The following is a 22,488-nucleotide window of genomic DNA, read 5'->3' on the forward strand; positions in this document are numbered from 1 at the left end:
CATGCGGCACCAAGGACAGCCCAAGGGCAGGACACCCCTATGTCATGAAAAGATGCTATGGATTAGAAGGGTATAAGCATACAAAGCCCTTCTATGTGTGTCCTGGGCCCTTCCCTCTGCCCCACAGATTGACCCCAGGCATAGCAGCTCCATTCTGCTGCAGTTTCAGATGTTCTGCCTCAATTCAGTCAGGACTTCAATTTTTAAAGAGGACATTCATGCTTGTTGGCAGCGAAGCCTTTCTGCAGGGGGAATCTGTTTCAGCTCACTGCCCGGTTAAGGAGGGCTGGAGGAAGTTTGTGCTTTTCTCTCCCTCTCTTTATCTATTTATTATATATATATATATGCTATTCAGCAAGAGTGGTGCGTTCAGCTCAAGCAAAAACACTGCTGAACATGGATGGAATCTCATGCGCTTCACTTCTGTTTAGGCACTTAAAGAAGGAAGCTTAACGCTTAATAGGAACCTGAACAATTGCCATGCCTCCCTCTCTCTCTCCTTCCTTGTTTTCCCTTGTGTTAACTCTCTGTGCTTTAACCTGGGCCTTCCATGTCATCCCTTGTGTTAGCTGTGTTCTGCAGACCCTTTAATTCCCACAAAGGGGTCACTTCAGGACTGGTGCGTGCCAGACACAGGGTATCTAGTTGGTCATTTCTCCTCTAAAGGCATATCTACTGGAAGGCATTAGGAACAAGGCAGTGCTAGGAACAAAGCCATCCGAGTGATGGCCCAGACAACATGAAATCCTCAGTCTCCAAGCTTCAGGATTTGATATTTCCACCAGAATACATGCTTCAGACTCAAAGCTTGAGTGAAAATTAGTGCATTTCTCTCCTTGAAATGCAGGAGATCTTGAATATATGGCCAAGACAGCCCCTTATGAGGGGATCCTCTGAGAGCTAATGATTTGCTCTTGGGATATACTTGGTTATGCCCATTCTAGCAATGAGGGGATGCCCACTTTGTCCCTGTTGGATGCAGCAGGCAAAGTGGATCATCCTCCAGTGACAAAATCAGCAACTGGGGCACAAGATATTCTTGGTAGTGGTGCAGGTTGTGATGGGGAAGATGGATGGAGGGAGGGATGGGTGGTGCACAGCAGTAGAGAAGTTCAACTCTGGAGTTTGAGACCAACGCATCCAAGTGGAAAGCCTAAAACTCAGCTCTAAAATACTCATCCCAGCTCAAGGATTCAGCTGGAGTTCAAGAGTGCTGAGCATGGATCTGTACTCTTGGCTTCTTTCTGCAATGGGAACTGCAGAAGGGAGGCTTGGAGACAGCCACCACTGCCTGTCAGTCCCCAGGGCTTCAGGGCCGTGTTGTCTTTGTCAGTTCAGCAGTTTCTTCTAGGTCACCTCTTGAAGGATGCACAGCCAAGTTCCAAGTTTGCCAAATGTTTGTGCAAACTCAGTAGAAAACCACAGTCCGTTTCCAGTGGAGCTCAAGACATTTACCTTCATGGCAACACAGTGCCTTGAACAAACCGGCTGTAAGATGACACAGTGCTGCGTCTATGGGATGTGCTCCCAGCCCAACAGAGTGGGTGTGAGGCACCCTTGTGGGTTATGTGGTTTCCCTTGCTGTGGTTCACATTCTGTGGGGTTTCTCACCTACGTTTTTTGCTTGAGAGGTGGCAAGATGTTTCAGTTCTGCAAGCTCCTCTGTCTGCTCCTTTCTCCCACCCAGCAAGTGAGCAGGCAGCAGAAATTGGTGTTCTGCTGCAATCTAGTGGTGGAATGGGCTCATGAAATTCGATTCAGGCTAAAGATGGGCTGCCAGGCATGTTGTCCCAAGTTCTGGCAGGTACTTCTGCAGTAATACTCGTGTATGTGTGCTCCGTACCAACAATTCCAAATCAAATGAGACAAACCAAAAGCAATGAGAGTTATTCTTCGTGATAAACAATAGAGAGCATGGATAAGGCTTGAAATACTTGTAGAAAGGTGTTTCAGAAAGCACAGTCTTTTAAAGTTGCCCTCTGGGGAGTGTTGGAAGCCATCTTAGGCTTTATGGCAAGGCAACATGACTCAAGTCTTGTATAAAGGACAGCTGACTCATGTTAGCAATCAAGGCAATGTAAGCACAGGTAAACTGGCCGACTCATTTCCAGCTGAGCAGACTCCTAAGAATAAATGAGGGAAACAGGAGGGGTGCTCTCCTAGTTTGCAAAATGCTTGTGGGATGTGATGCTACTGAGAGTAGAGCTGTAGGCAAAGCTGCCCTGCCTGGCCCCAAAAGGCAATGTTGCTGGAGGAGAGGGAGGGAAGGATGCTGCCTTTTGTATCTGTGATCTTGAAGCCTGTCTGGAAAGAGTAGTATCAGAGCAACGCTTTGTAGGTGTTGAACTGCTTAATGTTTCATAGTGAAGGCAGTGTTGGATGTGGAAGCCTCTGAGAATGCCTGGAGCTGTGCAACAGAGATGTTCCATTGGCCTGGGTGGCTGCATACCTTTCTAATGTAAGTATTAAAGGAACTGTGGAATGGAGCTGAAGATTGACCAGAGGAGCACATCTGCTATTCAGCGCATATGGCACAATGCAACAACCAAACCCAACTGGTCCTGGAGTTCTAGCTCAGGTTTGTTGTTTCTCTTCACGGCTGCCTTCCGTGGGTGGGGATTTGGTGGATGCTGAAAGGGAAAACGCTGTTGTGCTGAGAGCAGCAGATGGCAGCACTGCATAACGAACCGCAGCGCCTCGGAGCTCGGCTGGGTAACTTGGCAGACCCACCAATCCTTGCCTTGGAGATGCTTTGGGAGCTACAAGTGGATTTATTTGTGGTTTTGTCCCCTATGGGAAGCTCAAGTTGGCTTCAGCAGCACGATGATTTATGTCCTAGGGGGCAGGAGGGGCTGCTGTCCCATTAAAACAGAGTGCCTGGGATGTACATCCATCACCAGCTCTTCCTGAAAGGCTGAGGGTCATCATAGCAGGGTGCACACAAATCCATCTCTCCAAGCACAAACGCTTTAAGGCTGATCAATACTTTCTTCAGAGAGATTGGTTGGAGGAGAGGAACTCATCTAATTTCTCCACGTTGCTCGTTCCTAGTTCAACCAATTAATTGGATTGCAGAGGATCTCTGGGGATGAGGAAAGGGAGAGACCCTCTAAGAGCTCTGGAGTGAGAGGCAAATGCACAGAGGGGATCTGGCAAGGAATTAGAGGTGAGGAGGGAGTATGCCCTCCGTGTCACTGCCTCCCATGGTCAGCTCAGCCCTGCAGGGAGGTCTGGCTCAATAACCACTGCACATATGCATGTCTCTGTTGGTGTGGGATGTTCTCATTCAACCTAAGTCTTGCTGGCAAACATCAGAACATGGGCCAAGGTTCGTGCTAGTTTTAATAGGTAGCTGCCTCAGCAGCCTTGTATGTGCAGGATACAACTTCCATCGGGCTCACCTCAAGTTGCCATTGGCTTGCAACGATCTATCTTGAACGTTTTGATCCTTGCTGCACTAAACTGAGTTATTCCTCAACAGAAATGCATTTTAAGAGGCAGTTTTTTGACTTGTTTCCCCCATGCGCACACACAAACAGCCTCCAAGGTTTTTTATCAGAGCTCGGCTCTCATTGTATCTTCCAGTGCATCTCTCTGAAGTGGTCGAAGAGAAAAGCAAACAAATCGTTGTTCATATCACAAATGGAGCAAAGCTGCACATTGCAGGCAGTGTTTGTAATGGAGGCAGGCAGTGTTTTCTTCTCACTACAACTCCTCTGCAAAGAGACTTCCTAAAGCAAGGATGGATATTTCAGTTACTTTGTGACAGGCTGCTTTGCAACTAATGCCACTGACAGAGTGGGACAGGTGCTTGTAAGAACAAGGAGAAGCATGCTTTGCAAGACACCGAGCAGCCCTTATGAGGTACAACGTGTCCTCAGATTCCTCTGGAGTTAACAGTAATCAGCATTTCGGAGAAGCACTCAGCGTCATTGGAGGCAACTCTTGAAGAACAACTTTATGTCCCCCTGCTCTAAATAGAGCTGCACTATGGGATCCCTGCAGAAATAGCACAGCATATTGAAATCTGATGTTTCCAAAGGTGCTGAGCAGCTCTGTGATAAAGAAGCCTGAATCTCAGTGATATTGTTAGCAAAATGTCCCCACTTTAGAAGCCCTCTTTGCTCTGCTCTATGGTTTGATTTTGCCTCCCTTTCCACCAACAGCTGTGCTGAGCAGACTCGGCTATTCCTCATGGATTAATCTTCTTAATTTGCATCAGCTGGGCCACTGCTCTCCTGCAGCCCCTGCTCTCTGCTTTTTGTATGACTGCATCTACCACTCATTAGAGTAATTGCAGTGCACAGCTCATTTTCCAGATCCCCTGAAGAAGGTGCATCCCTCTGGAGCTCCTGTAGACCCCGTGGGACACACACAGATCCTGAGTGGATGATTTCTTCATTGACATTTATGGGATAGCAAATAGTGCTTTTGGGCAGACTTCTTCATGGCAAACTCCATGAGGGCATGGAATGTATGATGAGCAGCTGCACGCCCCATATATGTTGTCCATCAATCCCTAATCAATAAGGAGGAGTGTGCTCCTGCAGAAGGACGTATCTGCATTGAAATCTCACAGCCTCAGCAGTTGTTCGTCAGGCAACAAAGTGTACGGTGAGGGAAGTGGCAGGTCCCACTGTGAGCGCATCCTCGGTGGGGGGGCAGGTTTTAATTAAGCTGACATTTCTGATAACCAAATGACTGAAGAGATGGCTGCGCTGTGCTGTTACCAGGAGCCTCTGCTGGGGCACGCGGAAGGAAAGTGCCCTAATGCAGATTGCCACCAGCTGACGCTTAGCCCGGTGCCAAGCTGGGATGCTCCTGAGCACCATCACTTCGTGCGGGACGGGGAAGGATGCATCCGAGTAACTCCTCGCGCTCGGAAATCCTTTTCCTCCTCCCCTGAAAATCCAGAGGAGAGCTTCAGAACCTGGACGCGGTCGGTAAATCCTATTCGTGTTTGTGGGGAAATCTGGGGGCTGAGCATCAGCCAGGGCTGCAGGTGCTAATTAACGGCAACGCTAATAAATCCCTCCCCTGCCCTCCCTTCTCCTCCCCTGCCCTCCCTTCTCCTCCCCTGCCCTCCCTTCTCCTCCCTCTCTTCCTGCCTCCTCCTCCTCGGGGGCGCGCTCGCCCGCCCGCCCGGGAGCGCGCAGTGCGGCGCGGCGATTCCTGGCTGCGGCGATCCCGGCGCTTCGGTGTGGGTAAGAGGGGCCGGGTTGGTTGGGGGGGGGGGAGTTGGAAAGAAGGGACGCGGTACCCCCGCAGACAGCCGGAGCTTTGGGGCTGCTTTACTCCCTCATCACCCCCACAGAGCTGGGATCTTGCTGCCTGCTGGGTTCCCCCTTCTCAATTTTTTTTCCCCTTCCCTCGGAAATGGGCCAAAACTGCAATGGGAGGGGGAGGGGGTGGGGATGCTGCGTGCGGGGCTCGGGCATGTGATGGGGTTTTTGTTCTTACGTCACGACATCGCGTCTGTGTGAGCGATAATATGCTGATGTGTCAGCTTGGGGGGGACAGGGTAGAGAACACGGTGTGACAGGGCACATTTCAGCCCCAAATCACCGGGTGGAGCTTCTCCTTGCCCTTTTCCCCCCTATATTTAGAGCTACAATCGCGTCTTCCTTCTTGAACACCCAGGGCCGATGAAACCCCTCTTCTGGCCTTACCGGGGAGGCCTTGCCGACAGCACCTGGGCTGTGATGCTGCAGTAGCAGCCCTGGTGATGCTGTGCTGTGGATCTGCATGCACTGGCTGAGCCTGCAGAAGGGCTCGCTGCTATCGATCAGGCTTCTGGAGGTGGGGAAAGTGCTGAATCATTTGTACTCCGGCTGTAAGGGCGGTTCAACTGTTCCCCATCTCCGGGAAATACTCAGAAATGATCTGCAGAGGCTGAAGAAAACTCTGTTGTGTTATTCTGTGGCCGAGGTGGGAGTCCCGTGGGCCTGAAAGAGAGGTACTGTCTGCCTTGAGCACAGGGTGATATCCTCTAATGTGGCCTCAGCTGCTCCTCAGACAGCATAGCACAGGGAGAATGCATGCTTATGTCTTGTTGAGGCCTCCGATTGGGACTTGGGACTTGGGGGGAGTTATGTGGGTTAAGGGGGGGGGGGGGGGGGGGGATGGAGGGAGGTTGTCCCTTTTGGAAGTGGGGTGGGCACATGAGGTTTGTTACCCGCGTTGGTTTCTCTTTCTTCTTTTGAATGCTGTCTTTGAGATGGTTTTCAAGGTCGGGTCCTTGGAATAAGCATGTGGGCTATGGAGCATTTGTGAAATTCAGGCGGGGATGTTTGCCTGCTTTTTTGAGAGGCAGAACAGAATGCCGGAGGGATGCACACATTGCAGAAATACTTGGAAGATTGAAATCCAGCCCAGATGCCTGACTGGTTTAAGATGGATGCTGTGGCGGTGTCAGCGTTTCCAGGGCGCTCCTATCAGATTCTAAGGACAAAAGCAAGAATCTGGTGACTTTTATTAAGATGCTGACTCCTTTATTGGTGGTTGTGTATCTGTAAAATGCTCGTCCTTTGGCTAAAATGATTGCCAGCGTGACTGCTTTGTTTCCAGACAACTTCTTTGCATGGCCTATCCTGAAAGAGAACTGCCCAAAATCAGCATCGCCTTCTTTTTATTTAAGGCCTTCAGGCCGGGCCTTTGCTGACTTTCCTTTTTTGTGTTGTGTGGCTGTAATGTGAGTGCAACATAAATAATGCATGGCGGCCTTCTCAGCTGACTGAGGATGGGCTCGAGTTGTTAAGTTTGAAAATGGACTTTGTTTGCTGGGCGTGAGGTCGGGGGGCTGCCTTTGTCTCATTTGAGCTCAAGCTGTGTGATAGTGCAGCCTATCGGATCAGCAAAGCTCCAGGATCACCCAACAAGATGCTCCAGAGGTTACTGAGGCCTCAGTGTTCCATGACTTTTGTTGCCTTGGTTGTGGCTAGGGATCTGATTTAAACGGAGTCAGTCAATCCAATCATCTTGTCTCACAGCTAATGATTAAATGGAAAACATCCCGAGCTCTTAAATGGTATTAATTCATAATGAATTATTTGCCTAGCTGTGATCTAATTGTCTTTATGTTTGTGGGGCTCGTGTATAATCGATGTTGCTGCTGGCAAAGTGCCACCATGAAGGCTTTCTGCAGTGCACGGGCATTAAAAGTGGTCATGTAGCTTTAATTATAGTAGCAAGAAACGAGGCCTAATCCTTCATGCCTGTGTTCCTGTTGGCTGTCTGAGATGCTACAAGGATGCTGTGTGCACGAAGCCCATGGGTAGGGGGTCTTAGTGTGGTTATACCCCACTAAATGTCAGTGCCTGGGATTGAGGGAGAAGGAGGAAGGGATTTAGGAAGCAGGAACATAGGAGATAGTAAATAGTAAACAGTTTGGGAGGGTAGTGCTAACTTCCCACAGAAGCAATCCTTGCTTCCATTGCTCTGGTTTTGACCTGGCTGGGTGACCTCGTGTCCTTGGGACAAGCTTGTTGTGCGAATTATTCATGCTCACTGAGCACCTTGGCTCCTTTCTTCCCATCTCTTTAACCCCATTTAGCAGAAATGTGGTAATTTGAGGGTGTCTCTATCAAAATGCAGACTTGGCAAACGGAAGAGCTTGTAGAAACGGAGGCTGCCTAAGCAGGGTGAAGGCTCTGCACAGATTACACGGAGCTTTCATAGTGCTGTGGCTCATTCTCAATCTGGGCATGCTCTGGTGAGGTGGGAGCCCACAAGTTTATGGTTTGCATCTGAGCAGGTTAAGAGATATCTGGGGAAATGAAACAGCTGTATTCCCAGGACACTGCTGTGATTCTGACATTCAGCAGTGAGGCTTCAGGACTGGCTGAACCTTCTTTCTTTGTGTGGAAGTGCTGCATGCATGTTGATGTGTTGGTTTGGATTTAGTTGTCTTTGTAGCATCATGGTATGGAGTCTCATCAGCACCAAACCTTTCTAAGTAGATAAATCCAAACAGCAAGGCAGTGCTCCCCTGCTGTATTGCTATAGGGCTTCTGGAGTTGCCTGGCAGCTGCAGAGATCTGCTTGTTCAAGTGCAATCAATTTGCAAGGAAACCTATAAAGAAATTCATCTAAGCTATACACAGAAAATCAGTTTTCACTTGAGTTTGAATTGAAAGCATGGGAGGAGGCTTTAAAAAAAAAGAAATCAAGAAGGAAAAATAAGCTCTGGTGCTTCCACTAAGAATCTTTGTTCTTCTTTAGTTTGCCTTCATCATAATATTCCCTCGTATCTTAAAACTGAACGGGCAGCCCAAACCATGCGTTGTATTCAGTTACAGTTCTTGTCAGAGAGGTCTGGTTTGTCTCCTTGCCCTGTGGGCAGCTCCTTTCCAAAAACATTCCCTTGATTTTAAATATTGTTGGGTGACTTCTGCTCTTCCCCTCCCCTGTCTGCTGAAGCAGGTTGGGACTTTGTTTTTGCTTTTACCCTCAGCTGTGCTGGGTAGTTGTTGCATAATTGCAGTGATCCAGCTCGGAGTGAACGCGCTCAAAGTTGTTGTTATGTTCAGTAAAACCCCCCTCCTCCTTTTATTTATTTATTTCATTCAAATCCAAAACTGAAAGAGACCTTGCTGTGTTGTTATGGATTAAAATAGAGGAGGATTTAGCCCTCAGCCCTGCTTACAGGGATCACAATTCCTAGTCAATAAGATAGACAGCAAAGGATTAGCGGCCAAATAAACAGAGATGGTCTTGCATGACTAAAGCAGGTTAGAAGTTCCTGAGGATGACATACAGGGACGCATCTTCACCTTGCCTCTTCAGTGCTCCTCAGTCTGTGTTCCTTTGGACCTCATCCCATCCTCTTGATGCTGATAATAAGCAGCTCCTTTTATTCTCGCTGTGTCTTGGGAACGTGGTTTAGAGACCGGCCCAAGGGCACAGAGAGCAAAGCATCCTGTTCTGACTGCAGGGAGAGCCAGAAAGAGAGCAGGATGCAGGCCTCAGGAGCAGGGAATGGAGATCTCCCTTCAAAAAGCAGCACCTGGGAGTCCTTTCCTAGCATTGCTGTGTCTCTTACTTGGTGAAGTCTGACATGAAGGCTGCTTAAATTCCGAGGCTGACAGAAATATCAGTGCTATAAAGCTGGTGCTTTGTAGAGTAAAGGTACAAACCTAGTGTGACTCTGGGCACCTTCCTGTCTTGGTGTTTGCAGTGGTATTTGAGGCTTTGCCAGCTTCATGCATGAAAGCTTGTGCAGCCCAGGGTGGTCTCACCTCATGCCAGCCCTGCTCCAGCTGGTGCTCCTGATCCTTGTTATAGGCAGCAACTAATCACATGTTCAAAGACAAATGTAGGCACAACTGATGAACACTTGGCATTGTCTGTCCTTGGTGCTGCTCACCCACCTTTGGAAGCAAACACTGAACTTTACTGATGCCAACATTAAAAGGAACATAACCCAGAGGCTTGGTGCAAGATATTTAGCCATGGAGGTTTGTTTTAATTCCTGGCAAGCTTTCTCCTATTTTATGCCTCCTTGACAGTAGGTTTTGCTGGCTTCCAGCATGGAGAGTGATAGGTTCCTACAGACTTTCAAAGTCACAGCAAGCATGATGCCATCTCACTGTCAACCTGCATATTTTCTTCCTCCTGAAATGCCCTGGCACAGATGGGCAGGGCTGGCAATTGCAGCTTGAGCTGTGAGATGGATGGGATGCTTCTTGAATCTGCAAAGAAATGTCACAAAATCTCCTTTTCTGTGATGAAATGTTGACTTTTTATTTCTCGTGACCTCAAATAGCTCCGAGTTAAGAAGAGAATGCAGGGCCTCTGAAACTGAGGCAGATTACCTGAGGCACTAACCTGTCGCTCATGTCTTTCCTTTGTATTAAGTAGTTGCTCCTTAAGCAGGAAAAGCAGCTTTCATTTCCGAGGCATTACTCAGAAAGCAGTGCTCTTGGACAAACATGTAAATCCTTCTTCTAATGTGCTTGTTGTCCTGATGTTGTCTGTGTTTTTTGGATGCACAAATACTCACTGGAGGCAAACAAAGCCATAGATGATGCTGTGAGCCCCAGGGAGTACCCCATCCCCCTAATTTTAACCGGGAAATGTGATTAAATAATGATGCAGGGTTAGCAAGGAAGAAGGCAGCGTGAGGTAATAAATCATTTGACAGTAAGCGAATAACTCATATTCAAGTTAAGCCAACAAAGCAATTGCAGGACAGCAATCCCACGAACGAGGCAAAAAGGCAGATTTCTCCTGCTGAACCACTGGGGCTTTATTCTGCAGTTTCACTCGACATTTCATATGATTCAAGGTTTAAAACAGCTGTTATAAGATAAGGAGCTCGGGTTGCTTGTGTTGGCACGGAGCGTTGCTGGGACAGCGCTGCCTGCCGCTGCCTCTCTCCATGGTGCTGAAGCTGCCGAGTCTTCCCATTCCATAAGCAGCAAGAAAAAGGGATAACAGGCATGGATCGAAATAAGTGTCATCAAATGGATGTCAGATGGGGGGAAAAATGGATGGTAGGGTGGTTGGATACCAAGTCACGGTACCCAGCCTACCAGAGTTTGAGGAGTGTTTGAGCAATGAGCTCAGATTTATGGTTTGAACTTAGGGTTGTCCTGTGTGGAGGCAGAAACTGGACTTGCTGATATTCATAGGTCCCTTCTAACTCGGGTTATTCTATGAAAGATGCCCTCTCCTTCACAAGCATACTCCCAAGAAGTAGAAAAGGTTACTTGGAGAGGCTGGGCAGTTTCTATCCTCATTAGATAGGTGTTTTCAAGATCTGCGTGCTGATAAAATGCTGAGCAGCCTTGTCTGACCTTACAGCTGATGCTGCTTTCAACAGGCAGTTGAATTAGATGACCTGCTGTGGTTCTTTCCAGACTGAATTGTTTTGTGATACGTTGCCTTAAGGGTTTCTACCAACAAAAAAACAAAACAGACCCCTTCCTCTTTGTGTCACTTTGAGCACTTTTCCTCATGTACATAGGCTGGCTGCCATCCCTCATGTAACTGTCAAGAAGCTTTTATTGGATATTTACACAGCCTGGGGGCAGGATGGGGGGAAGGAGGGAGGGAAAGAAATTACAGCACTGCCTTCTCACACAATGAACTGAAAAGGTGAAGACCATCCCTGACTCTTGACCCAATCTTAGAATCTTTACTTATAGCCTGCTCAGTTAATGAGGAGCTGCCCGTGCTCTGGTGTATGGGTGGTGAAAATGTCACTGTTCCTCAAGCAATTTAGATGATTAGTATTGGGAGTCAGCCTGCATCTTGTTCTGTGAGCTCTTTAACAGTTCCACAGTAGGGTATGGTACCACCAGCTGCCTTGCATTTAATTACACAGCTCTGTTTGTGATAGCTGGAAGAGTTACTAATATGCCTAACAGCACAGCATGGCTCAGCAGTTGATAAAGACACATCTGTATGCTGAGCTGTACCCTTATTGAGTTAAGGGCATAGAAAAAGCTCCCTTTCTTGCTGTCACTTAAATGGTGTCAGGATTCGTGAAATCTTGCTTTCAGATTCCTAACAGACCCAGCAACAAAGACTTCTTGTTACAAGCTCATTGGCTTCTGTTCGAACCCCTGTGACGTGTTCACAGATGTGTGCAGGCAAGTGGGAGAGGGAGAGGAGTGAGAGAAGTGAGTCTTTGTAGCCACGCATGTGTGACAGCATGCATGGGACCTGTGAAGCTCTGCTTTCATGACGCATCTGCCATGCCCCCAGACCATGCTTTGGCAGTCATTTTGAGTTGTCTGTCTGCAGTTGAATTGCAAGCCTTGCAGAGAGCCTGGGAACTGAAGTCTTGGCTTGTTTTTACTTCCCCCATTGCAAATTCAGACTGGTGTGGCTAGGTAGGATTTGATGCCCTCAGCAGTGAAGCTGTTTGTATGAGCGTGCACTGAGAGAAATCACTTGAAAGCTGTATCAAATCAATCTACTTAATAAACTGATAATCCTATTTCCTTCTCCCATCTAGTAAATTTGGATTTTAACATAAACTATCTAAGGCTGCAGTTTCAAAACAGAAGTCCCTCCCTTGTGCCCAGCAAAGCTGGATTAAGCCATGCGTGTGTTAGTTGATACAAAATACATGGGCTGTGCTTATTACAAGACAAACGTGTGCGCAGTATCAAGTGTCCTTCAAAGTATTGTGTTACATATCCCAGGCTGACATCTCTTATTGACAGATCTGGTACCCAGATACCAAGGCCAACAGAGTTTTATTTTCTGGCCACATCAGCAGCTGGGTACATGGCTATGTATTTTGGTTGACCTCGTCTGAAATCTCCTGACCGCAGTGACAGCTGTGAGGCTAATCTGGCATGAGCTCGGTATAACAGACTTCTCTCTAATGCTGCATCTAATGTTCTGCTGTTTCCTGGTCTGCCTCACTACTCCAACCTTTCTCTCCAAAAAGATCCACTTTTTAACAGTGTTTTGGTTTTCAAATGCAAGCGGGACTGGTTCCTGTGAGTGCCAAGAGATGAGATGGGGAGACTTTGCTTTCTAAATGTTCTGGGCAGGTTCTTTACCCGGAAGATCCTATGTTTGCTCAGCTGTGATGTTTCTTCCTTCCTCTTAGCTTGTTTTGCAGGACAAACAAATGTGATTTATGCTCATGTCCTTAAAACAGCCCTGGTCTGTGACCCACACTAATACGTTTAAAAGGCAACTTAATCTCAATTAAGAGAGGAGTCAGGGACTTGGGTAAGAATATATAATTATTGCAGGCAGAGGTTAGCTGAACTAAGCACAGTGTCTGGGATCCTCAGTTCTAGGGAAGCATGGCACTGTCCTGGAACTGCATACATGCAAACCTAATTCATTCTCAGCTCTCTCCTTGGCATCTAGTTATTCCTAACTTGAGAATTAACGTGCTCCTCTAAATGCCTCCCAAAAAATTGTGTTTGTAATGGCAGTTATGTAATGCAGAATAGCACAGTCCTTTTGTGGAAGTTGGGTTCACTGTAACTCATGAGGTAGAATGGGGTGAGAGGAGAACAAATCTTGGTTGAAGGACCAGTCAAAGCAGGAGAGCCCGAGAATGGAACTTAAATGTATTGCCTCTTAGGGTGAGCAAACATATAATTAACAATAAGATACCAAGGTGGTTTTACAAGGCAGCTAATTGCATTTTCAAATGTCAGCTTGCCGGTTCTCATTTAGTCTTCATTCAGTCTGGCCTTTGTCAGAGCACTGTCTGGTTTTAAATGGCATTTTCTTCTCCCTGTGCTGCTGAAGAGTCTTCCTTTGTTCTCAGAAAGCTCTGGTAGGTCACCTCCATGCTATTCCCTGTGCTTTATGATGTAGGCTTCTGTTTGCTGATGTCAGGGAGGGAGCTGGCAATGTGTGGACAGCCAGAAGAGGGATTCCTTGGGTGGGAAGAAGATCGTGTCACTTCTGCAACTTGTTGAATCTACAGCTGATGCATGGCTGGAAAGTCTCTGCTCCATTGCTCTGGGTATCAGCAGAACCTTTTAAAACTACATCTGTGTAAGGTAAAAGCTGCCAGTATTATCTTCGCTGTGTTCATAGTTTCTGTTGGAGGAAGTGTTGCAGCAGGTTGCTGTCATGGGGTGGTATTTCACTTATGCTGACCAACGTGTGTATCATAGGCAGAGATCAGCATCATCCTCGTGTTTGAGGCAGACAGTACATACATGGTGTCAGCTCCAGCCACCCGCCACGCAGTGAGCAGCAGTATGTCACTTTCACTTAGCATAGGCTGGGATGGTGACCTCGCTGCTGACCAGCTCATTGTGCCTGGCTCAGGCTGTGATAAGCAGGGAAATGGCACTAATGAACTTTTCAGTGTATAATCCCTGACATGCTTAGGCAGGAGTGGTGTGACTTGACTTAAGGATGGCTTTGGACTGCCTGTGGTGGCAGAGACCATAATGGAGCTAATGCTATCCAGTTAGGGCTTGGATGCTGAGAAGTTCTTGGCACTGCTGTGTGTAGTCATGCTGGGGGTAAGCATTGCCCTCCCTGTGCTGCAGCTGGCAAAGATGCTCAATCAAAGGACCTTCTAGCAGAAAATAGAGCTAGGTTTCACTGGGCGTTCATCCCCTTTCCCAGCCTCCTGGTTGTCCTCAGTGTGGGGGGAGGTTTGGCTTTCATAGCTGTGCAGAGCCACAGGCTGCTTGGGCAAGCAGCAGTGGTGCTATTTGGGGATGCGAGATCCCAGGTTGCCCCATTCCCTTGCCTTGCCATGGTGAGGCCATATTTTCCCTCATGGCTTGGTGAGGACAGGCTGGGTGCTAATTTCCAAGCAGTATCCACATTGCAAGGGCTGGCCTGTGTTTCTCCTTGGGTCAAGAAACCTGGAGGGCTTCTAAAAGGAAGCACTTGGGTTAGCACGGAGTATTTATGCTGTGGCTGCTGGATGCATGAAAATGCTGCCCTTTTCCTGCCTCCAGTCAACAGATGTCAAACAATTTGCAGCAAAACTTGGTTCTCAGTCAGAAGGAGGTCCTGCAAAGAGCAGGAAGGAGGTATGGTACATGCACAGCTGCAAAGCTGCATGCCAGCAAACAGAAAGAGCTGCAGCTCCGCATTGGAAGTGCAGACTCTGACTATTGTTCAGCAGAGTGGGGACTGAGCTGTGCTGGCGATGCTCCCTGCTATTGATTCTGAGCAGATGTTGAGATGTGGGAAGGCAGATGGAGCCCCACGGCGCAATTACCTCCCACAATGGGGTGGGCAGCGCTGAGCAGATGTCACATGGGGACGTGGTGGTGGCTCAGCTCTGGGTATGGGCTGCTGGGAGCCTTTGCTTGTGAGGTTTGTCTTTAGGATGAACACAGTTCTGGTCTCAGGTAAATGAATTAGGTAAAACCCTAATTGCCCTGGTGCTGAGAGGCACTGCACAGCTCGGAGCAATGTGTGCCATCGTCTTTCTATTTCTGAATTGCAATCTGTGACAAATCCATAGGCGTCTTCAGCATTGGGCTCTAGAGGGCAAAAGAAAGGCTTTTGGAATTTGGCTGCCATCAGCATGTGCTTGTACCTAATTATAGCCCAGTGCTGGCAGCTGTGGCTCCATCCTTCTACTGCCAGACAGAGCAGCACGGGCCCAAGCTCACTAACTGTGATCTTCTGCTAAGACAGTGACCTCAGCACCCTGTGCAGATGTGTCCTGGGGCTGAGGCCCCATTCTCTGGGGCCTTTTGGGTGCAAGAAGCCTTCAAGTCCTGCTCTGCTGCTAGGGATGCTGGATTGAAGAGCTGCACACTGATGCAGCCAGAGATGGTGTGCAATGAGTTTCTAAGCTGGAAAATATAATTGAAATGAGCACATAGCTGCCTCTGGGACTCTAGGAGTAGAGCAGCAGTGGTTCAAGTGCAGGCTAGAAATGTATGAAGCTGTTAATTGGGACTTCTGGAGGGTTTTTAGAATGCAGCCTGAAGAGTTAATCAGGCAGATGAAAGACATCTTCTTCCTGGAGAGGAGCTGAAGGCAAATCACCTCCTCTCCTGCCTCAGGGGTAAGATGAGGTTCCTGGGGTCCTGCTCGTTCCTCGTGCCTCATCTCTAATCCTGGCAGCATCCTGCTGCTGGATTGAGTAGGGATGCTTTGGTTCTCTGAGGGTGATGGTGCTGATGGTTTGTGCTCCATGGTTTGTCCTATGGGAACCATGAAGCTCAGGATGGGGATGGTCAGCAGTGTTTGTGGTTTGCTCTGGGGTCAGGGAAGCATCACTAGGGACACTACATGGACTCTGCAGCCTCACAACCCAATGCTGTGTTTGGTTTCTTTGGTATTAGAATGGTTCAGGTGAGGATCTACATCAGGCACTTTTGTGGGCTGAATTAATACCCTTTTTCATCTCAGTTCTTACTTACCTATTCAGGGTTTACTCCACAAGATCATGTTTTAATTTCATCAGAGAGCAGGAAAGCATTGTCTGGATGATGAGGAAAGCAGAAGTAATGGGGGACATGGCTTACAGGGCATAGTAGTGATGAGTTGACAGTCTTGTCCAACCTCTATGATTTTATGAATCAAATGGGAAGGATGGGGCTCATGGTTTCAAAGCCAGAGTCCTGCTGTCCTGCTCTTGCTGTCCCCATTGCACTCACCCTTTATCCTTCTCATTCCCAGCCCCCCCCCCCCCACACACACACACGCTTTTTGTGGTCAGAAATGTGCTTGGGATTGCTGGCTTGCCCCTGGGCCATTGCCCAATCTGAATAATCTGGATCAGCGAGGCTACCCATGTAATTATCTCAGCAGCTATGCTGGGTTAATGAGAAACACAAGCAGTGGAATTGGGCTGAGATCTATTCATGGTGGTTATGATGCCCTTTCATGGGGGAGAAAGGATTTGGGGCATTATTTAGACCGAGTTTCATTGGGCTTGTTGTTAAATTAGCTGTCACAAATAACACACTGATCAACTCTCAGTTATTAGGGCTGTAATTGCTACTGAAGGGTAAGTTTTGCAGCAGTGTTTGGGGGGGAATTGCGTGCTCTTGTTCATGGAGATAAGGATGTACCCATTGGCATCGCATCCAGTGAGCTTTAATAGCAAATTCTTGGGAGAGGGGAGCTGTGAAATGGTGTTTGCTCTGAAATATTGAGCTCTTGGTACAGCTGAGTTGGGAGCTGCTCTTAGAGGGCACCTTCAGGCTCTGGGAAGCAGAACTGAAGTGTTTCCTTATAAAGGTGCTGCTGAGCACTGCTGAAGCTCAGCCCCCCCCAGCACAGCACACTGCAGGACAGCCAGAGCCACAAAGACAGCACTATTTATGCCCGTTTAATCAGGGAAATGGAAATGGCATTTAAATAAGATGGTAATGAAGTTGTGGATCAGATTGGTCGATTCCTCATTTGAAGATACAAAGGGGAGCTTTGTTTATTTCAGGGGTTTATCACTTCTGTTCTTGCCTGATTAGTCTTAATCTTCTGCTGCCCTTTGCTGGGAACCCCCCCATCTCTATTCTCTACAGAAGTCCATATGTAAGTTTGTGTTTAACCCTCCGGGGAAATCAGGCCACCTATATATCATTTAGTGACTTCAGACAATTAACCTAACAAAGATTCCCCTCTCCCCACCTCCTTCCCCCATCTGTTTCCTAATTACCAGTGGAACTGGGATGCATGGGCAGACTGTGCCCATTTCTTTAATTAAATCACCTCTCTGCAATGTTTTGTGGTCGCCTCTTTAAAAGCTGGGATTTGCTGTTGGGGGGGGGGGGGGGGGGGGGAAACAATAAAACAAAGGATGGACCACGAAGGCAAAGGAGCCTGAAAAAGTATCTGAGGTGCAGATTTTGGGGCTGGAATGAAGAACAATGTCAGGTTTTTTCTTATCTTGGATCACGGTGGTGGATGTGAACTCTGACCCGAAAGCTCAAAGCGAGTTTTCAGTGCTTTCCTCCCACAGCTGGTAGAAGCGTGGGCCAGGGAAGCTTTTCTGGGTGGGGAGAGAGTTTCCAGTTCCCCATTCAGAAAGGAATAATGTACATGTCCCTGTGTGCTGGTACAGGCTGTCCTGCCCTCCCCTCGCTGGGTATGGCTGCACCCAACCACCCCCATCCCAAGGGAAAGTGTTTCTCCCTCAGCAGCTGGAGTCTGGCTGGCAGAAAAGCACTGAGGCTGCTGGAGGTGCCGTTAATTAATGCAGGGCAAGGCTGGTTTGGGCTGCATTGAAACCTGCTGGGAGGTAATTATCAGCTCGCTGGCTCCAAATGCCTTCGGTGAGTGGCAATGCTGTGTGATTTGAGCTTGCAGCTGATGTTCTGCATCTCAGGCTTGAGCATTGTAAGGGACCAAAGCAACTGCCCAGCAACGGTGCCGGTGATGCAGTAAGTGATTCAGCAGAAGGTGGGGGGGGGGGAGGGAGCCAAGCAGCTCTGTTCTATTTGTGCTCCCATGCAGTGTTTGAGTGCTGCTCAGGTGTTGCTGCACTGTTGTGGTGCATGGGATGGGTGCATTGGAGCCTGGTGGGTGTGATGGGATGGTTTGGGGTGAGGCTGAGAATCCTGTGCTGTGCATGGGAGATACTGACTGGAGTGTGTGCTCTCCTTCTTGGCTTCCCTTGTTTGGCCTTTGCACTTTTAGGCTTCATCTTGTTCTTTGCAGTGTTCTTGGCAGCATCTTTGTTTTTGGGCAGGGCTGTGGCTATAGAATCAAGGGGTTGCTCTCCTGAAATCCCTCTGGCACTGCGAGATTGAGACCAGCAGAGCTGAATCCCAGCAATGTGTTGGGTGCTCAGGCTCCTTGGGACTCATCTCACCCTTACAGCATCCTCATTGCTTTGGTATCCTCAGCTGCAAAATGAGCTGCTGCTGGTGGCAAGGGGGGGGAATAGTGCTTTGAAATCTCTGGGTTGGAAGCTTCTGTCTGGTACCCGGGGAGTTGTGCTCTCTGAGGATGTCACATAGCTCTCAGCAGGGCTGGAACAAAAGGAAACCGCATCTGGGAGCAGCAGCCGGTGGTGCTGACAGCCGGGACGTGGGGACAGGCCCTGGCTGGCACCGAGCCCCCTCCCTGCTGGTGTGGGGGTGGCCGGGGACAGAGTGGGCAGTGTCCTGCACCGCGGCTCCTGCCTTATTCATGGGGGAAATCCAGCGAGAGCAGGGAGGGTTCAGTGTTGTGGTTGTTAATAACTGCTATTGTGCCTTCCGCTGCAGAGATGGGGTGGAGATAGCACAGCCCCGTGCCAGGCAGGACTGGGGAGGGATGCTCTGCTATGTCGGTTGGAGCGGGAGGCATTGAACTGGGAAAGGAAGAAACTGATGGTGGGAGGTGGAGGAGCCTGAGCAGACGGGAGGGGCAAAGCAGGTCTGAATGGGAGAAGTGAAGGTAGGAAGCGCTCCGTTTTGGGAGCGGATTGATGGAGGTGGGGCGGAGGTGATGTTTTGGAGATGCTTCTGACAAGGAGACAAAAAGCTTTGCTGTAGGATGGGCAGGAAAGTCTGCCTGAGATCCCCCCGGGCACCAGGAGAGTCACCTTGAGGCAGGGCAGGGCTGAGCTCTGTTCGCATCGGTGCGGGGCTGTGCAGCACCTGACTGCCTTGCTCACCGCCTGCTCTTCCTGCTGCCTGTTTTGTCGCCGTCGGGATGCTGTAAAGACGAGCTAATCGGTTTCTCGTATCTGTGATCACAGCGCCTTTCGACTTGCCCGATTCAGCTCTTCCCAAGTTACGCAGGGATGACGCGTGGCCCCCAACCCAACCCCGTCCCCCCCCCCTATTCCTGCTCTCGGGGCTGGCTCTGTGCCGGATGGAAGCGGTCCGTCCCTCTGCTGGTGGGAACACCAGAAGTACGTGCACAGTTGGATTCGATTAAGATGCTCCTCTTGTAGAGCCGAGCTTTAGCGCAAGATATGAAAGAGTGACTCTGGCTATTCGTGTCATTAAAGAGCCTCTCCTTGCAGAAGACCTGCAGTGTTTTGGGTGCAACCCCATAGCAGCCAAGTGCATCCTAGTCCTTCATACAGTGCTGTGCTTTTGTCTGGGTCTGGGCTGTGTCCGAGTGTGAGGGATTTTGTTCCTGAGGTGCCTCCCCAAACCCAGGACACAGGCACTGAGCCCCAAGGTGATGGCAGGAGGTATTAAAACAATAGCAGGAGGTATTAAAGCCCCGGGCATGAGTCAGGATTGGAACTCCTTGGGGAGGTGATAAGTGTCCTCTTCCACTAACTGCACCGAATGTTTTCATTACTATTTAATGGCAGGCTTTGTCTGCTTTGCTCAACCCCTCCTTGCTGGGGGCTGTTGGGCTCTGGAGACCCCCAGAAGACATTCAGAGGAATGCAGAATGCTCGTTGGTGACCTGGAAAGCTGCCTCCCTGCTTGCCTCCATCCGGACCTGATTGCTGCCATGCACAACGAGGATGCTGCACTTTGCTTCTCCCTTCCTGGCTCATCAATGCACCCTTTCCTCAGAGAGCTGCTCCAGTTGGTGACACAGCCCCCAGGGTTGGATGATTAGGGTGTAATTGCAGCCAGGTTGCTTTGGAGATGCTGTGTCGAGTTGTATGCATCAGCCTCACCTGTCTGTTGCTGTAATTTGATCTGATTTAAAATGAAAGGCTCTCAAAAGGTTGGCCGGGAAACCTATCCTAATAGCTTCAATAGCAACAGCAGTGTTCGCTGCCAGTTTGTTTTCAGTGTGCTCCACGAGACATCTGCTACGGATTGTCTTCATGGGCTCACATTCACCTGCAGATTAGTCCCCCCTGTGTGAGTCTGACACCTCCCTCCCTCCAGCTCACGAAGCATCTCAAGTTGGGAACACAGGAACCAAAGTTTTGGGGTAAGCTCAGCTTTGCCACCTTTTGTGTTTCTCCTCCCGTGTCATAACCATGTGCTGCAACCACAGCAGTGAAAGGCAGCTCAGAATTGCACCCCACGGATCATGCTGAGCCATCAGCACCGTGGGGTGGGAAGGGTACAATGCACAGAGCCTCCCCATGGCCCTGCAGCATGTCATTAGCAAATGGGATGGGGACGGGCATGTGTAGGGGCTGATGTGAAAAGATGATTGCACTGCTGGGACTCGAAGGATGGCGAATACATTTGCACGCCATCTCTCTCTGTAGGAAGAATTTGCATAAGAGTGTATAGGAAATAATTAGCATAAAGTGGCTGAAATGTGGCTGTTGGATGTGGGATGGGTTCCCAAGAGAGGATGGCTGCTGGCTCTGCCTGTTAGGGCAGAGGGAAGGGGGAAGTGGCTCCAATCCATAGGACCAGGAAGGCTGGTTGGGTTGTGGTGGAAATAGGAAGGAGACCACTGGATTCCCAACCACTGTATAGGCAGCAGAACTCAGTCCTTCCATTGGGACCAAGCGCTCTTTCCTTTTCCTTTCTTACTTGTGAGTGAATGGCCTTTTGCTAAGGGGAGCAGAGAGCAATGTCCTCTGCCTGGCTGCTCCCAAATGGGACGCTCAGAAAATGATGCTTTGGACAATCCAATCTCATAATCCAAAACCAAAACCACCGATGCTTCTATTCTATCAAACCCTATTGACACATTTAAAACAAAAGAAGGTGTAGGATAGGATGTGCTGTGTGTGAGTTGGGAAGGAGGAGCCTGAGGGGCTGTTGTAGCTCTCACTAATTGCTCATGAATAATTTTTGAGGTGGGGACCACGCTCCCCTCCTTCCCCTTCCCATAGGCATCTGCATGAGTGCGGGTTGCCATGGGCACACACTGGGATGCAGAGCTCTGCTCATGGCAGTCCTGGTTCTGCTGCTCTGATCCCTACATGCAATGAGTGCCTTTAGTGCTGCTCCTGCATAGGAATGCCTATTTATTAAAGACTCTGAGCTCACATCTCTCACCTGTCTCAAGGTGTGAAGCTTTTGCTAGTGCAAAGTTGTTAGCTGAGGTGGCTGCTGTAATATAATGCTGCCCATCTGTTTGCTGAGATGCTCCCAGCGCAGCTCAGATGCTAAATCCATGATGCATTTGTGCCCGCAGTTTCTCCTTAGTGACTTTGCTCCTCACTTTAAACTGACAGCAGTGGCAACCTTTGCATCCCGTCTCACAGCATTCTCCATTGCAGCCTTCCCAAATAAGTGGATGTAGAGAATACAAAGGGTTACAGGTTTGGGCCTGAGCGAAGGCTGGAAGGCAGACATTATGGGAATTGTATGCATGCCTGAGCTGGAGGGAGGCTCTGACTGGAGGCTCTGACTGCTTGGCATCCACTTGTCACATGGTGCGTGTTTGGATGCCAGATGACGGCTCCTGAGGTTGCTACCCAGAATAGATAGTTGCTTGTTCTTAAGCTAATTGCAACCCTTTCAGCGGTTCTCAAAGTGCCAAACTTTCTCTGTTCTGAAAATTCCTGGAAAATGCCTGACGTTTTCCATTATGCTTTGCAAAGAATTCTTTACAAGCTGGGGAGAGAAAAAAAAAGCAATCCAACAAAAATAAGCAGCTGTTTGTAATTGTGAGGTCATGAAAAATAAGAGAGTTTATGAGCGGTGGGGAAAAGAAAGAAAAGCTTAGGTTTGCATTGAGCTCTGCATTGATAGCATGGGGTGATCTGTGGAAGTGTTGGCCAAGTGAATGCAGGTTGGGATCAACCAGGAGAGCAGCTCTCCTCCTGGGACAGCCCTGTTGTATAAACCCCACATGGCCCTGCTTGGAGCTGGAGCTCATTAAAAGGAGTCCCTTGGCAACTTCTGCTGCAATGTGAGGATGCAGCTGGGGGATATGGGATCAGCCCAAAGTGATCTGGTGGCCGTTCTCCCTTTGTTCATGCTGGTGTTAAAGTAAAGCTGCTCATGCGATAACAGCGTTGCAATGCAGTTTGGTTCATTAAGAGTGAAACCAGCAGCAAGGCCAGGAGGCAAAACCCAGTGCCTCTCATCCCTTGTTGTGGCTTGAGAACAATTGGAGCTGGCTTTTCCCCTCTGTTCTTTGAGGGGGTTTAATAAACGAGCTGTGAAAATATCTCTGGGGAGAGATGGTTTTTTAATGCGGTTCTCTTTAATGCATACGTTATCAGAATCTGTAACAATGTCTTGAAGGGGAGAAATG

The 22,488-nt window shown here is 48.9% G+C and overlaps 1 protein-coding gene across 24 annotated transcripts in view; it reads left to right on the forward strand.

Annotated features, from left to right (window-relative positions):
• Positions 1-22,488, forward strand: part of NFASC (neurofascin) — a 94,875-nt gene that overhangs the window by 17,315 nt on the left and 55,072 nt on the right. For 18 of the 24 annotated variants that reach the window (XM_072356166.1, XM_072356180.1, XM_072356184.1 and 15 more), the window contains exon 1: positions 5,112-5,204. The exons of 1 other annotated variant lie outside the window; for it this stretch is intronic. The gene's annotated coding sequence lies outside the window, so the exon portion shown is untranslated. Of the gene's footprint in view, positions 1-5,111; positions 5,205-5,516; positions 5,957-17,574; positions 17,688-18,596; positions 18,796-22,488 lie in introns of those variants that run through there. 5 more of the 24 variants (XM_072356170.1, XM_072356172.1, XM_072356169.1 and 2 more) reach the window with 5 other exon arrangements.

The sequence above is a fragment of the Excalfactoria chinensis genome, chromosome 23 (assembly GCF_039878825.1).
Source record: "Excalfactoria chinensis isolate bCotChi1 chromosome 23, bCotChi1.hap2, whole genome shotgun sequence".
NCBI classification, from domain to species: domain Eukaryota; kingdom Metazoa; phylum Chordata; class Aves; order Galliformes; family Phasianidae; genus Excalfactoria; species Excalfactoria chinensis.